Genomic DNA, 15,082 nt, shown 5'->3' with positions numbered 1-15,082 from the left:
GAAAAAGGACAAAGATTCCCCCTGGTTGCACAGGCTGGGGCAATGGAAGCTCCCTGGGCTGTCAGGCATGTGCTCCAGCTCCACCCCTGCTGCCAGGCTGATTTCCCTGCACCCACAGACATGGGTCTCACAGCCCCCAGAGAAACAAGAGTCACACAAGATGATTTCCAGAGAGCAGCTTTGGGGTCAAATCCCACCATCAGCCATGCCACAGCAATGGTCTCACAGGGCTCTGCAGAGCCAAAAAGTCCCACTCCCACCCTGCTTCTCCTGAGCAGTTCAGTGGTTTAGGGGTACAGGGGTAGCACTGGGCTGACAGCTGGACTTGATGATCTAAAAGGTCTCATCCAGCCTTGATGATTCTATAATTCCTGACTTGATGTGACTGTGTTCACAGGGGTCTGAGGATGAGGGAAGAGACGAGGATCTGACTCCATCTGACTTCTAAATCCAAGAAGGCTTGATTTATTATTTTATGATATATATTATATTAAAACTATACTAAAAGAATAGAAGAAAGGATTTCATCAGAAGGCTAGCTAAGAATAGAATAAGAAGGAATGAATAACAAAGGCTTGTGGCTCGGACAGAGAGTCTGAGCCAGCTCACTGTGACTGGCCATTAGTTAGAAACAACTCTGTGAGACCAATCACAGATCCACCTGTTGCATTCCACAGCAGCAGATAACCATTGTTTACATTTTGTTCCTGAGGCCTCTCAGCTTCTCAGGAGGAAAAATCCTAAGGAAAGGATTTTTCAGAAAACATGTCTGTGACAACCTGACCTTCAGCTGTAAATGCCATTTTGATGATTTCATTGTCCTCAGAGGCCCAAAACATATTTTCAGGTGAAAAAATCCTCTGGGAATATCTCTAACCATTCCTACTGGAGTGTGCAGCATCACCCTTAGCTGCTGCCTCTATGATTAGTTGCACCTTCTGCCATGTCATGTTAGAGAAATGCAGGGTGCCCTTGGGTTTTGCAGACTGTGGCTGAAACACTGGGGCTCTTTGCTACTCATGCAGAGAGCACTGCTCTAACATTAGAAAGTGCTGATCTCCATTTCCACCCACAGCAGAGAAAATGAAATATTTTCTGAACTATGAGGAGGCTGAGAGACTTAGAAGTAAAAGCATTCCCACAGCTGCCACCGTCACTGATGAGAAAGGTTGTCAAAATTCGCTTATTCTGAAAATTTTAACCAACAGAGCATGCTGTCAGCACAGACTGGGACAGGGAATAGTCCTAGGGTAGTCATGGGGCACAGTGCTGGAGTGCTGGGATGCTGCACTTCTCATGGGTAGATACCACTGGCTGCTAATGGGCTGCTCCTTGGGAAAGGGGATGAAGGGAAACATTTGGTCTTGTTTGGAGGAGGAAATTCTCATATTATTTCTTTGCTTTCTCTCCCAACTGCATGCTGTATAAACCTGCAGATGCCAGAGATGTGTGAATATTTGGGTTGCTGAAGGTATATTGCCCTGTATCTGTGTTTTACTGTTCTGCAGCCAAGATTGCTTCCTGTCCTAATCCATGATCTCCACCTGTAGTCTTGTGACCTTCTGAACCATACAATAAAGATGTAAACCAAACTCACCCTTCCTACCTATGTAGAAGATAAGAAAAATAAATCACAACATCTAAAAAACTCAAAAATCCCATCTCTAACTCATATTCAAAATTCCTTCAAAAATCCCCATATCCACCTATTTTGCAGATCGAGGCAAGGCTGTCTCGGAAAGTCCTTGCCTTTTTCATATGCTGTAACTTTTGATCAGATGGTTTGTTCAGCCTCAAGGTGGCATTTTTCTAAAATACAGAAGTGGTTAGGCTTGCTAATCCATTGGTAGGAACCTGGTGGCTATTAGAGCTTTCAATGGAACATCTCTTCTCAGGTGAGCTCTGCAGTGCTGCTCCCCTGGTACTGTGCAGTGCAGTGCAAAGGGAGATATTGGTGTCCTCCCAGGCAAAGCATTCCCAGGAGGAGGATCTCAGGGAGACCCTGCCCCTCTGCTCAGCACTGGGGAGCCCAAACCTGGAGTGCTGGGTCTGGTTCTGCACTCCCCTGTACAGGAGAGACATGGAAGTGCTGGAGACAGCCCAGAGAAGGGCCTGGAGATGATGGAAGGGCTGGAGCACTGCTCCCATGAGGAAAGGCTGAGTGAGCTGGGACTGCTCACCTGGAGAAGAGAAGGCTCAGGGGGATCTCATCAGGTTATACAGACACCTGAAGGGAGGGTGCACAGAGGATGGAGCTGGGCTCTCCTCAGCAGGGCCCAGTGACTGAACCAGAGACAATGGGCACAAACTGAGACACAGGAACATCAAGGAATCCCCTTCTCACTGAGAGTGACTGAGCACTGGCACACACTGCCCAACATTCTCCATCTTGTGGAGTCTCTGTTCTTGGAGATACTCAAAGGACATCTGCCTATGGGCCTGGCCAACCAGCTGTAAATGACCTTTTTTGACCAGAGGCTTGGACCAGATACTTCTGGAGGTCCTTTCCAAATTCAACTATTCTGTGGTTCAAAAGAGGACAACAATAGTGGGAAAAAAGCAGGCTAAAACAGGGCAAGGAAGATAGAGCCAGAGGCAGAATAGAAGAGAGGGATGAAACTGCCAGGAGAGAGCATCAGTTAGTGTTCCCTTTCTTCTGGTCCCATTTGAAACCAATATCTTAGGACTTGCAAAGTGGGAAATCACAATAGCCTCATAACCTGGCAGGCTTTCTACCTGGTACTGAACTTCTCAGGATGGTTCTCATAGGTTGCAGTCAATCTGTGCCAAGCCATCCCATCCCCCTGTAACACTGAGCCAAGGAAACCTGGAACTGCTGTAGGAGCTGCCCAGGGTCAGGGCTGGCACTGCACTTTGTCACTGTCACTGCACTGGCTTCTTTGGGTGTGCAGAGGTGTCACAGACATGTTTAATGAAAAATCCTTTCCTTAGGATTTTTTTCTCCTGAGAAGCTGAGAGGCCTCAGGAACACAATGTAAACAATGGTTATCTGCTGCTGTGGAATGCAACAGGTAGATCTGTGATTGGTCTCATGTGGTTGTTTCTAATTAATGGCCAATCACAGTCCAGCTGTCCGGACTGTCTTGGTCAGTCACAAGCCTTTGTTATCATTTCTTTTCTATTCCTAGCTAGCCTTCTGGTGAAATTCTTTCTTCTATTCTTTTAGTATAGTTTTAATATAATATATATCATAAAATAATAAATCAAGCCTTATGAAACATGGAGTCAACATTCTCATCTCTTCCCTCATTCTAAGACCCCTGTGGACACCACCACACAGAGGTGATGGCAGGCTGATCCAAGAGACTTGGCTGCTCCTAATCAAGCATTTTTCTGTGTTCTTCCCTCTCTCTTGGAGTCTGAATCCCAGCAGCTGGAGCTGCTTGGGGCATGAGTTGCAGTACTACAGTGGTTGATCAGGAGCAGCTGGCACATCAAACACATGGAGGGCTGGGTGGACCTCCCTGGCAGCCCTCACTGGTGCTGTTCATCTAGATTGTTCTATTACCCACTAACAGTTTTACTAATTGAGGTATGCTGGGATGTGATAGTCACAGCTGGCATGGTGTCTGCTGGCAGGTCTGAGCCCAGATTCTCTGCTTGGGTTGGATTGTCTCTGTAATCCTGTAACTAGCAGTGCCATTGCAGGGCTCTGTCTGCTGCTGTTGGCTTACCTGAAAGCCACACAGACCTGTTCTCCTGCTCTGGGTGTTGCTCAAGGCTGGCTGTGCAGTGAAGACCATGCCCACAGGTAGGGGGGCCATGGCAGGGGGTGCTCAGCACCAGTGCTCACCATGCACCATGATCAGGCTCTCAGGGCTGTGGCAGCACTGACTGCCCTGGGACACAGTCTGAATGAAAGGTGCAGGCAGACAAAACCTTCTAGGGGCTGTTCCATGCCTGGGGCAGGCTTTGCCTACACCCACAGGAAGAGAGCAGCTTGAGCCATACTGGGTCTGATGAAGGAAAATCATCCCAAACTGTAGAAGTGTACAGTACAAATGTAAAATCTTGGTGATTTTAAGAATAATTTCTACTAATTATTAACACAAAAACAGCAGAAACCAAATTAAATGAACTTTGGTGCCTTTGCAAAGTCAAGCTCACAAGAGAATGCCAGAATTAAGGTGAGCTGGACATGCTGTTCAGACTTCCTAAGTACACTTACTATGGGAATTTGTTGCAGTTTCTCAGTGTAGCACTTGTTGTGCACTGTGGACTTAGTAATATAGAGGAATTTAGCCCTCTTTCACATTTAGTTGAGGCTTTTCTGGCTAGCTGTCTCCATTCCTGTTATAGACACTGTAAATGACTCCTGCTGAGGTTTGAAATGTCATCTAATGGGAGATGAGAGGTGCTCCAGCAAATGCTCAGTAACCTTTGGTGTTTTACTTCAAATGTGAGATGTAATGGGTATAAATGATACCAAAAAATCAAGAATAAGCAGACCAAAGAGGTTCCTGGCTCGTTACCCTGTCTCTGGCAGTGACAGGTCCTGCAGGCAGAGCAAAAGGAGATGACAAGAAGGTGCTGGTGTTTCATGGAAGTGCTTGCAGACTGCAACTATTTGTGGTCCAAAGACTTCCTGACCAGAAATAACACCTTCATTTTCAATGGTGACAAATTGATTTTTCTTCAAGGAATTTGGCTGATTGCTTTCTGAACTGTGCAAACCTTGGCATCCTCCCACAAACTGCTGTGGAACTTCAGCATTCATTGTGTGAGAAACCCTCCTCTTCCTTTCCTGTGGCATCTGCCACCTGCTCAGGGTTGCAAACACCCTCAGACAATGTTCTCTGCTCCCTTTCTCCATCCTGCTCAAGACTTCATGCACACAGTTCCCACCCCCCCAGTTATTTATTTTCAGGGTAATGGCTGCAGTTTTTTCTATAACATATTTTCACATTTATATTTGCCTTGAAATGTGGGCCCAGAACTGTGTATCTTGTTTTGATTTGCAATAGCTTGGTCAGGTTTTATCTCTGCACATTGGAGGCTACAGCTGGGTTTGTTAATGTAACAGTTTGACTTAAACTGTTCTGTATTTTATCTGCAATTTCACCTGCCACTTTATTGTCCAGTTTCTTTGTATTCTGAAACCCTTCTGCAACTGCTGAAATAAGTTTTGTCCTTATTATTTTGGACAGTTGCATACAGTTGACTGACTTTACTCAATATCCCAGAAGGTCTATTTTCCCTATAATATGTCTATTAAACCTTCATTTGGGGATTTTGTAGAAGGTGGTTGCTCAGAGGAGCTGCAGCATATGTCAGTGTAGGACTCCAACTGGGACTCCCCTTGCCTGTGAATAATGCTGCTGTATCCCTAGGTTTTGCCAATTGCTTGCTCACATGAAAACACTCTCTCTTAATCCATGGCAGCTATTTCACAAGTTGCTGTTGCAGGATTTATGCAATGCCTTTTGAAAATCGAGTTGACTGTATCTTTTGGGTTTTGCTTGTCTGTTTGTTGATGGTTTCAAAGGAATCTTATAGATATGTGAGCCATGACTGCTGAGATGAATGTACCTTATTTATTCACATATCCACATGACTACTTCTTTCCAATAATTACTTGACCCAACTGTGGGGTGGGGAAAAAAATAAATCCTCAAATGGTAAAATCTTAGAGTGCTTTTCATGTTCATATATATTCTTGTCCAAAAATACTGCCTGCCTTCAAGCAAAACCACCCCTGGGAATCTTGCAATTCATCTTCCAGCCACCAGGTAGAGGCAAAAGCCACTGCAAAAGAGCCACCCTGGTGATAGAACGCCCATTTCCAAAATAGCAGTCTGATTGACATCAAAAGAAAGCTTCTGACCAATCTGTCTTCATGGTTCTTAAAATAGGTCTGGTCAAATTCATATATAAAAATTAATTTTGAATCTCATTAGCTCTGCAGTCATTTACTTAATTAGAGAGCCATTGCAGTCAATCGGTGTGAAGCACACTCTAATTATCCCCTTCTACTCAATACATGGAAAATTAATCATGCTAGAGTTGCTCTACCTTTAATACAATGATAACAACATTTGAATAACTGTTTGATCTCTCAAAGAATAGCCAATGAAGCTCTTTAGAAGGTGGGCTTTTTATTTTATTTTTTTTTAATTAGGAAAATTTCATAATTTGCCTGTAAAGTGTTTTCTAAATCACAGATTTTTGAAGTGTGGCCTTACAAAAAGAGTCATTAAAAAGAGTCCAAATCTTGCCACCAATATTCAAAGGTGTTAAACTTTAGATATCCATAACAGTGTATATATTATATTTGTGATTTTTCATGAATTTTTATCAGTTTTACTTACATGGAGCAGAAACATTAGCAAATGTAAGCTAATGGAAAACTGAGGACAAAGTTTATATAGATCATTTATTCTCTGTACGGGAGCAGCATCAATCCTGAACTTTCAAAGACATGAATTTTTCTGAACCTTATTTATCACCTGCACTTATCATCATTCATATTGCAGAGCTCAGTGGTCCTCATGTGGCTCAGGACCCCATTATACCACAGACCATGCACATACAAGCTGGAATAAGAGCACTGATAGCACATGTCTGTCTTGCCAGAGCAAGGCTGTAGATACTCAACTGTCCCCCATGAGTACAGCATAAAGAACTGCTCATTCGATGTTGTAGTGCGTTCTTATATTTTGTAATACTTTGAAGTAGTTTGTTTTGTATCCCCATATTTTTCCCAAATGGTTTATCCCAGACTGTACCCCCCTCCCTTTACCTGTGTTATCCCTCTCCCAGGATGAGATCATCCCTGAACCCCCACCCTGGCTCTCTGTCAATCACTCAGCATCCCATCCCCCTATCCAGAAGTTTCGGTCCAAGTTATCGAGTGATTAGCCAGAGGCCAGGGGTCAGCCCCCCAAACCCTGCCCCATACGCTGTTTTGTGTGTCTATTCCCCCAGCACCCATCCCCCAGAGATACCTATTGGTTGGTAAAATGTTATCTACTTTTGGTTTCCTCCTCCCTTTAAATGTAACCTTGGGACATCCCCCGGGGCTCTCGGCAGGAAGCCCCCTGAGGTGCAGGAGCTCCTTCGGGACTTCTTAATCAAAACCTTGGATTAACCCCTGCTGGGAGTCGGCCCTTTCTCTTCTACCGATGTCTCTGCTGTCTCTGCTGCAGTGAAGGCAACCAGCCTGAGTGCCCTCAGCACCCTCGGGGCACAGAGAGTGTCTCCCCGCTGTCGGCCATATTGGGGCTGCACCCCCAGTGTCTGCCGACTCGGGTAAGGCCCAGGGGCTTGAGAGGCCTGCAGAGAGACTGAGACAATTCACCACTAAAAAAAAAAAAAAAAAAAAGGCAAAGCAGACCAAAAACTCAAACCACACCCCCCTGGAACCCAAAGGGTGTAAATGATTGGCCTAGGCCCATCTGAAGGGTGCTGTGGACACCCTGGGATGGGGCTGTGGGATGTGGGATGTGGGATGTGACTACACCAGCCACATGCTGTGCAGGGGGTCCCAGCATGGCCACCCAAAACCATCTCTGCCATCCCAGAGACGGGGGCAGCACTGGGAGGTGCACACTGGTGCCACTCAGCAGGGTGACACTGCTATTGAAAAGCACCCTCTGGGTTTCTTTTCATGCTGTTTCCCTGCCACCATAGATCCCTGGGAGCCTGGGATCTGGTCACCTCTCTGGACCATGGTGTTTCAGTCTGAAGCCCCAGGGCTACAAATGCATCTTGTTCCATTGGCTGGTGATCACTCTGACCATGCCTGGCAGGGTGACACCAGCTGGCCAGTCAGCCCTTCCAGTGTCCTCACTGTGAGCTATTTGCACCTGTCATGTTCTGTGTTGGAACTTTTCACAAGCTGAAATCCACACAAGAAAAGCAGAAACTTCTTTTTGTCTGTTTCCTTAGTGGGAACAGACCAGAGAAGGGCAGGATGATCCAGCACTCACAGGCTTTGGCAAAGGGAGACACAGGCTATATCTGTCTTTGCAGATGAAGGAGAGGGGTGAGCACATGATGATGAGGAGGAGGAGAAGGAGGAGAAGAGCTGCTGGGGAGTAGGAGCCATTTTTGGGACAGCCTGGGAGGCAGAGGAGAGTGCTCAAGGTCCTTGACAGCTGAGGTAAAGCAGAGGGAGCCTGTGAGGCTGGCTCTGGCTCCCAGGGAATTTGAGCAATGGCCCTTGTGAAGGGTGGGGTCCTGGAGGGAAGATGGTAGAATAATAGCAATATACAGGAAAGGCAGCCTGGGGGAAAGATTTAAATGCTTTCTTTTTAGATTTTCTGAAACTTTGAAATCTTAGCTAAATGATTAAAGGGATTGATTGTACATGTAAAATCCTTTACATATAAATCATTGACCAATTTTGGGACTAAGTCTGGGTCCAGCCATGCCTAAACTCTCCTCAAAGTAGGAGTCTAGAATGCAAGAGGGTCTTTCTGAACCTCAGGACTCAAAGGGAGAGTCTCCCTGACAGATTTGTGTTACTCTGTCTTCTATGCAGCAAATCACCAAGTGCACCTTGACATCAAATTTGTTAAATCACTGTTGTATTTACTATCAAATGTTTTAAAACTCATGTTTTAAACTTATAAAGCTTATATAAACTTATGTTTTATATCAATAAGAATATTGCTACTTCTCTGTTTCAAGTGAAGGGCTCCACTCTATCTGCAACAAGGTGTGCCCAAGTTCTTCACTGTACTTAAAAAAAGTGCATATTCTCACATTACAAGCCTGTATTGCCTGCCTGTCCAAAAACCAGCATGGATTTTATTTCTGTGCCCACTTTGCTCTAAGAGCAGGTGGTGTTGAAGCTGTCAGAGGGATGGAGGAGGAAAGCTGGAAGGAGCTGGGCACTCCTCCCTTGGTACACACATTAGAGAGAACAAATATTTGTCATTAACTTGTGACTCTTCAGCCTGAGTACAGGAAGATTTATACTGCTCAAAGAACTGTGTGATTAAGTGCTGCTAATCCCCCAGACTTCCACTGTGGTAGGATCATGTTAGTTTTAGGGAGAGATGCAGCATGTCAGATTCTGTTCCCACAGGTACCTCATGGAGTAAGTTGCAAAGCATTTGATTTCACTTGCAAGAAGAATGGAAGGGGCCCAGATCTCTGGGATCTAAACCCAGCTTGCTCTGCTGCTGAGGAAAGCACTGTGCTCTGCTAGCTAGATCCTGGCTCCTTCAGCATCAGGAGAGCAGACACAGGCTTCAAAAATCTGTCCCTAATCCCCCTGCTGCCTCTGTGTGAGTGTGTGGTGGTGTTCTCAGGATGAGAGATGAGAATCTTGACTCCATGTTTCAGAAGGCTGATTTATTATTTTATGATATATATTATATTAAAAGAAAATGATATATTAAAACTATATATTAAAGAATAGAAGAAAGGATTTCATCAGAAGGCTAGCAAGGAAAGGAATGGAATGATAATAAAATCTTGTGACTGCTCACAGCCTTTACACAGGTGGCTGCCATTGGTCATCAAGTAAAAACAATTTCACATGCTGGGTAAACAATTCTCCAAATCACATTCCAAAGCAACAAAAAACGGAGAAGCTGAAGCTTCTCAGCTTCTCAGGAGAAAAAGGTCCTAGCAAAAAGATTTTTCATAAAATATGCTTGTGACATGATAGGTTTGTCTGCCTCAGGGCATCTCCAAATCAGGGCAGAGGAGGGAACCTGCAGTCCCACCTTCAAAATTATTCACACTGGATGAAGCTAACACCCACTTCATGGAATCAAAACTCTGCTGCAAAATATGCCCATGGGAGATATGAGCACCATGGATGTGGCCAGTGCTGTTAGGCACAAGGAGCACTGGAGGGAGAGCAGGGATGGCTGAATACAGAGCCTGGTTAGTCTGTGACAATATTTAACCCTCTCCAAAAGCTTCAGGAATCTGTACTCTCCTTTACTACTTTTCTTATGGGAGGCAGGGTAAGAGGAGGGATAATTTTCCTCTTTTGTTTCTAACTAGAAGATGAAAGGGCATATTTAGGCCATTCCATGACCACTGGCAGCAGATGAAGCTGAGTCCCTGAGAAGCTGCTGGTTGAACTTGCCCAGCTTTGTGCAGCTCAGTGCAGGAGAAACCCAGCCAGGTGGCTCTGCCTTCCTGATGGTGACAGCCTGATGCAGTAAGCAGGTAAAGCTGAAACTCCTGAGTCCAAGACTGTTCTCAAGCTGCTGCTGGTGCCCACAATCTCCAAACAGCAGAGAGACAACTTCTTCCAGGACAAATTCTTCCAGGACAGATATGGGAATGGCAAAAAACTTCTGGCAGCAGCTGCAGGCAGGATGGACATGGGCAACTGATGTCAGGTGCCTGCAAAAGCTGTCTGCAAAACTTGCACACTTTATTTTTGTTTTTTTTTTTTTTCTCCTCTGCAGATGGGTTTATCTTGCACTCTGTGGGATTCAGAAAGCAGCACTGAGTTTTCTCTTTCAGTGGAAAGGCTTCCAGTGGGGAAGGCAAGGCTGCTGTGCCAGTGGAGCAGGTGGGTGAGAACAGATCTGCAGGATAATCTTCTCAAGGGGCTCCCCACGTTTCCAGGAGGCCATGACCCAAGTCCCTGACATCCTGCTTTCAGATGAACCCTCCTGAGAGGTGGCTCAGGCAGAGTTTCTGCCCTAAAAGCCACAAAGATGGTAAATGGGTACCTGGAAGGGCTGTAGCTTTGGAAGGGCTTTTGGCTGCCCCTGTGAGCATCAGGCCTGTGGAGAGGACATGTCCATGCCAGCCTGAGCTGAATGAGCTTCACACTGAGCTGAGTCTGATGTTGTTCAGCATCTCCCAGCCCAGCAGCCCACTGTGGGGAACAGTTAAGAGCTTCCACACAGCTGCTGGGGGGAAGGTCAGGAATGTGACATCCTGGGGGATACACAGCCACCAGACACTGCTGGATCGACTTTTCATGGATCTGTGTTCCCCCTCAGCCACATCTTACCTACCACAGCCTTGCCTAATTCCAGATATTACTCTTCAAGGAAGGTTTTCAGGCTCCTTCCATTGCAAAGTGAGAGAAGTGTGCACCCCTGGGGTACAGGTCACTTCCTGCTAGTGCATGTCAGCTGGCTCACAGAATGGAAATTGCTCTCAACTCCAGTGATGAGAGACACCAGCACATCAGATACCTGTCACCCAGGCAGAGAGGAGTAAAGCAAAATGATGCTCCTTTATCCATGCTGGGTTTTTGCAGCTGACAGCATGTGTGGGGACCACGACTCCTCCCTCAACAGCAGTGTAAAAACTTACCTCCTCCATGCAGAGGCATGATGAGCAATCCTTTGAGGCTTTTCACCTTTAGATTGTTGTTGGGGAACTTTGAAATGGATAATCCCTTCATTTCTTCAAGTTCAACCTACTTCTGGAGACAGGAGCTGAGAGGGAGGGGAGCTGGTACCTCCTTGCCTGTCAGGGAGGAGCAGCCAAAGCCACGAGCAGGGAGGAGCAGAAGGAAGAGGGGAACCCTTGAGCAAAGTGCAGTGAGGGGAGGGCAGCAGAGCCCTGCCTGCAGCAGCCCTGGCACCTGGGAGATCCCTTGGCACTCCTCCTGGCCATGCCTTGCCATCCTGCAGCCTGTCCTGTGCCTGGGAGCAGTGTCTCTGGAAGAGAAGCTGTTTTCTTTGGTGTTGAGACTTGCTCTCCTTTGAATTCCTTTTAGCATTTCTAAAATAAAAAGAAAATGTTTGCGATGAAAACGTTCAGGTTTATTTCAGCCCTGACACAAATTGGCTGAGTTTCAATTAACTGATTTATGCCAAATACTGCTCTGCCATACCCACAGCTTACATTTATCCATGGGAATGACAATGACTGTCAGCAGCAGGTTTAAGCCAGCTTGCACAGGAGCTGCTGAAGGAGCTCTGTGTGTGTGTTGCCTTTCAGGCTCAAAGCTTTGCACTGGATTGCTGGAGAGTGTTTGCTGTGTCCAAGGCCTCTTCCCCTCTGGCTTGGCTTGTCAGTATATCATGGATGCTGTTTCAGTTCAGGGCTCAAAGCCCAGATGATAGCACAGTCATTGGTGCAAGGACAAGGTGGTTCCATCTTCAGCTGTGTGACTCAGCACCCTGCTGGAGGTGTCTTGGCTGGCTGACTTGAAGGAAAGAATTTAATCTTAGATGATGAAAAAGGATTTTTCCACCTTGCTAAAAATATTTAAATTCTTAATGAAATCTCACTTGATTATAGCCTGAGAATCCAACTAGGATCCTTCAGTGGAGCTCACTGAGCACAGCAACTGGGCATCTAGCAAGACACACATAATATGGTTTAGACTGTGCATGTCCACAGCTGAAATCTCAGTTGTGAGGGCTCACTGGCAGAGCCAGGGAGATCCAGCACAGGAGAAGAGCAGCCCTGCACAGAGAAATGCAGCCTGATGTGCTGTGCCATGAAATCCCACGAGTGAGCAGAGATGTCAGCTTAACCACATGTCTTCCAATCAATATTTTATAGCACCCACTCAAACCTCATCCCTGGCTGGCTCCAGGGACAGAGAGGCCTGTCTGATGTGGCTGTTACCTCTTCTGGGTCACCATCTGACAAGTGCAGGAATGTGACACAACCACAAAATGGAGAGTGCACGAATGTGACACCATTTTCAGTGCTGGGAACAGTTTCACTGTCAAACTGCCTTCAAGGACAGGCAAAAGACCTTTTATGAAGGTTGGTAACAGCAACAACAGATGCTAGTACTGCTACTAGTGCTTGGATCATCAGACCCAGCTAATGCACCTGTTTTGAAACTAGAAGGAGAAGCAGAGGTTGGATTTTTATCCATAGGAGGCACAGAGCTATGGTAAAGAGATGTGTGAGAGATTTAAATAATAGTGCTACTGTGTCTAATTTCCAAGGAGTTCTCACCCTTGGCTGCCTCCTAATTTGATCTCCAAACATATTAGCAAGCAAAAGTGCCCTTGGTGGGGAACCTGGATAAGATGGCACTCCCTGGGGAATGGATTTCTGCTCCAAGTCAAACACACTTCCTCACTAGTCATTCACATTATAAAAACAGTTTCTGGGGTACTGCTCTGTTATCCTTTGCTGCAGAAATACTTGCTTCTACCTACACTTGTTTTACTTGATTTCTTTTTTCCAAAAAGCTGCCCAGCCTCAGCAGTGGGGTAGAAAGGCATGCCCCAGGTTAGGCAGAGGAGTAATGGCAGGGCCAGGGGTCATGTGTTGGGAAGGTGTTGGCTGCAGCCAGCATCTCCTCTGATGCTAGCAGATAAGAGTCTTGTTTCCCACACAGCCAACCAGATGGAGGAAATCAGGGTGCTTTTTCTTCCCCTGAGCTATAGCACCGAGTGAACAAGCAGTGGCTCCTGCTCTTGCATGTCCTAAGACAGCTTGATGGAGACAAACAGGGAGAACATCAGTAGAAAGTTGTTCAGGCCTGTGCAGGCACAGATGCTTTGGCATCTTTGTTCCCAGAAGCAAAACTGCTGATATTGGGGTTGCCTCCACATTTTTCCCACCACTTTCAGAGCTGTTGCCTGCTTAGGCTTTGACAGTTGTGTAGCTGAGTGTCAAAGTTACCCACAGCCAGGTTAAAGCCCAAAGAAAACATGAATCATTTTAGCAAAATGGTAAATTATAAACAAAACAAACAAAAGCAAAAGAAACAGAAAAAACAAAACCAAACCAAAACAAATAGGGAAAAAATTTCCAAAATCTGAGTATTTCTTCCTGAACAGTCTGAACTGACTCTTCATTTACATGAATAGGGCAGCTAGGGCATGATCTTCTGGGGAAGGCTCCTTGCCTGGACCAGCAGGTCTGGGCTGTTTCTGAGGATGCTGCAAGCCCCACAGCAGCAGCTGCAGGGTGGGATAAGATTTCTTCCTGCGGTTTCTTTGTATCTAGTGTAACTTTCCCATAAAGCAGAGAGCGACTGCTGCTTGCAAACTTGCATCTATTTAGTCCTTTGTTATGAAAATCCTTCCTGCCGTCTATGCACATCTAATCCCTTTAAAACACGGCTGAGCTTTCAGTTGCTGGGCTGCCCTCCCTCGGGCAGGAGGCCCCTGCTCAGGCTGCATGGTTCTGCAGCTGCTGGCCCCAGCTCTGTGCAGCTCAGGGGGCTCAGCATCCTCCCTGCAGCTGCTGGCCCCAGCTCTGTGCAGCTCAGGGGGCTCAGCATCCTGCCCTGCCCTGCTGGCCCCAGCTCTGTGCAGCTCAGGGGGCTCAGCATCCTGCCCTGCCCTGCTGGCCCCAGCTCTGTGCAGCTCAGGGGGCTCAGCATCCTCCCTGCAGCTGCTGGCCCCAGCTCTGTGCAGCCCAGGGGGCTCAGCATCCTGCCCTGCCCTGCTGGCCACAGCTCTGTGCAGCTCTTTGGGCTCAGCATCCTGCCCTGCCCTGCTGGCCCCAGCTCTGTGCAGCTCTTTGGGCTCAGCATCCTGCCCTGCCCTGCTGGCCCCAGCTCTGTGCAGCTCAGGGGGCTCAGTGTCCTGCCCTGCCCTGCTGGCCCCAGCTCTGTGCAGCTCAGGGGGCTCAGCATCCTGCCCTGCCCTGCTGGCCCCAGCTCTGTGCAGCTCTTTGGGCTCAGTGTCCTGCCCTGCAGCCCCCAGGTATGGCAGGAGGATCCATCAGCCAAGCTGGCTCCGAGAGAGATGGTGCATGCAATCCTGAGCTCTCTGTTTTCCATCTAAAGACACTTAAATGCCAGAAAGAGCATTTCAGGCATGTGTTAAGGGAATTGACAGACTCAGGGGTTTGTAAGGACTTTTGTCCCCTGTAAAGCCTGGGGAGAGGTGTGATGTGCAGAGGCACAGGGCGCTGCTGCTGGGCTGGAAAGGCTCCTTTGTGCTGAACCATCCTTTGTGCCAAAGGAGCTCGGGCTGGCTCCTGCTCAGTGCCCAGTGACTGCTGGCACACCCCACTGAGACAGCTTTTGTTAGCCAAGGTCAGCTGCAGTGTGAGGTGTCTCAGGCCTTTCACTACAAAACAAGCTGCAAGAGGCACTGGGGGATGAATTCTGATTTTATTCTTTTGCTCTACTGTTGCCATGATATCTTCTGAAAAATCCCTTTGCCAGGATTTTTCTCCTGAGAAGCCTTAGTGGAAAAGAAAA

This window comes from Agelaius phoeniceus, chromosome 5, assembly GCF_051311805.1.
Source record: "Agelaius phoeniceus isolate bAgePho1 chromosome 5, bAgePho1.hap1, whole genome shotgun sequence".
Taxonomy (NCBI): domain Eukaryota; kingdom Metazoa; phylum Chordata; class Aves; order Passeriformes; family Icteridae; genus Agelaius; species Agelaius phoeniceus.
This window is presented reverse-complemented; position numbering follows the sequence as displayed.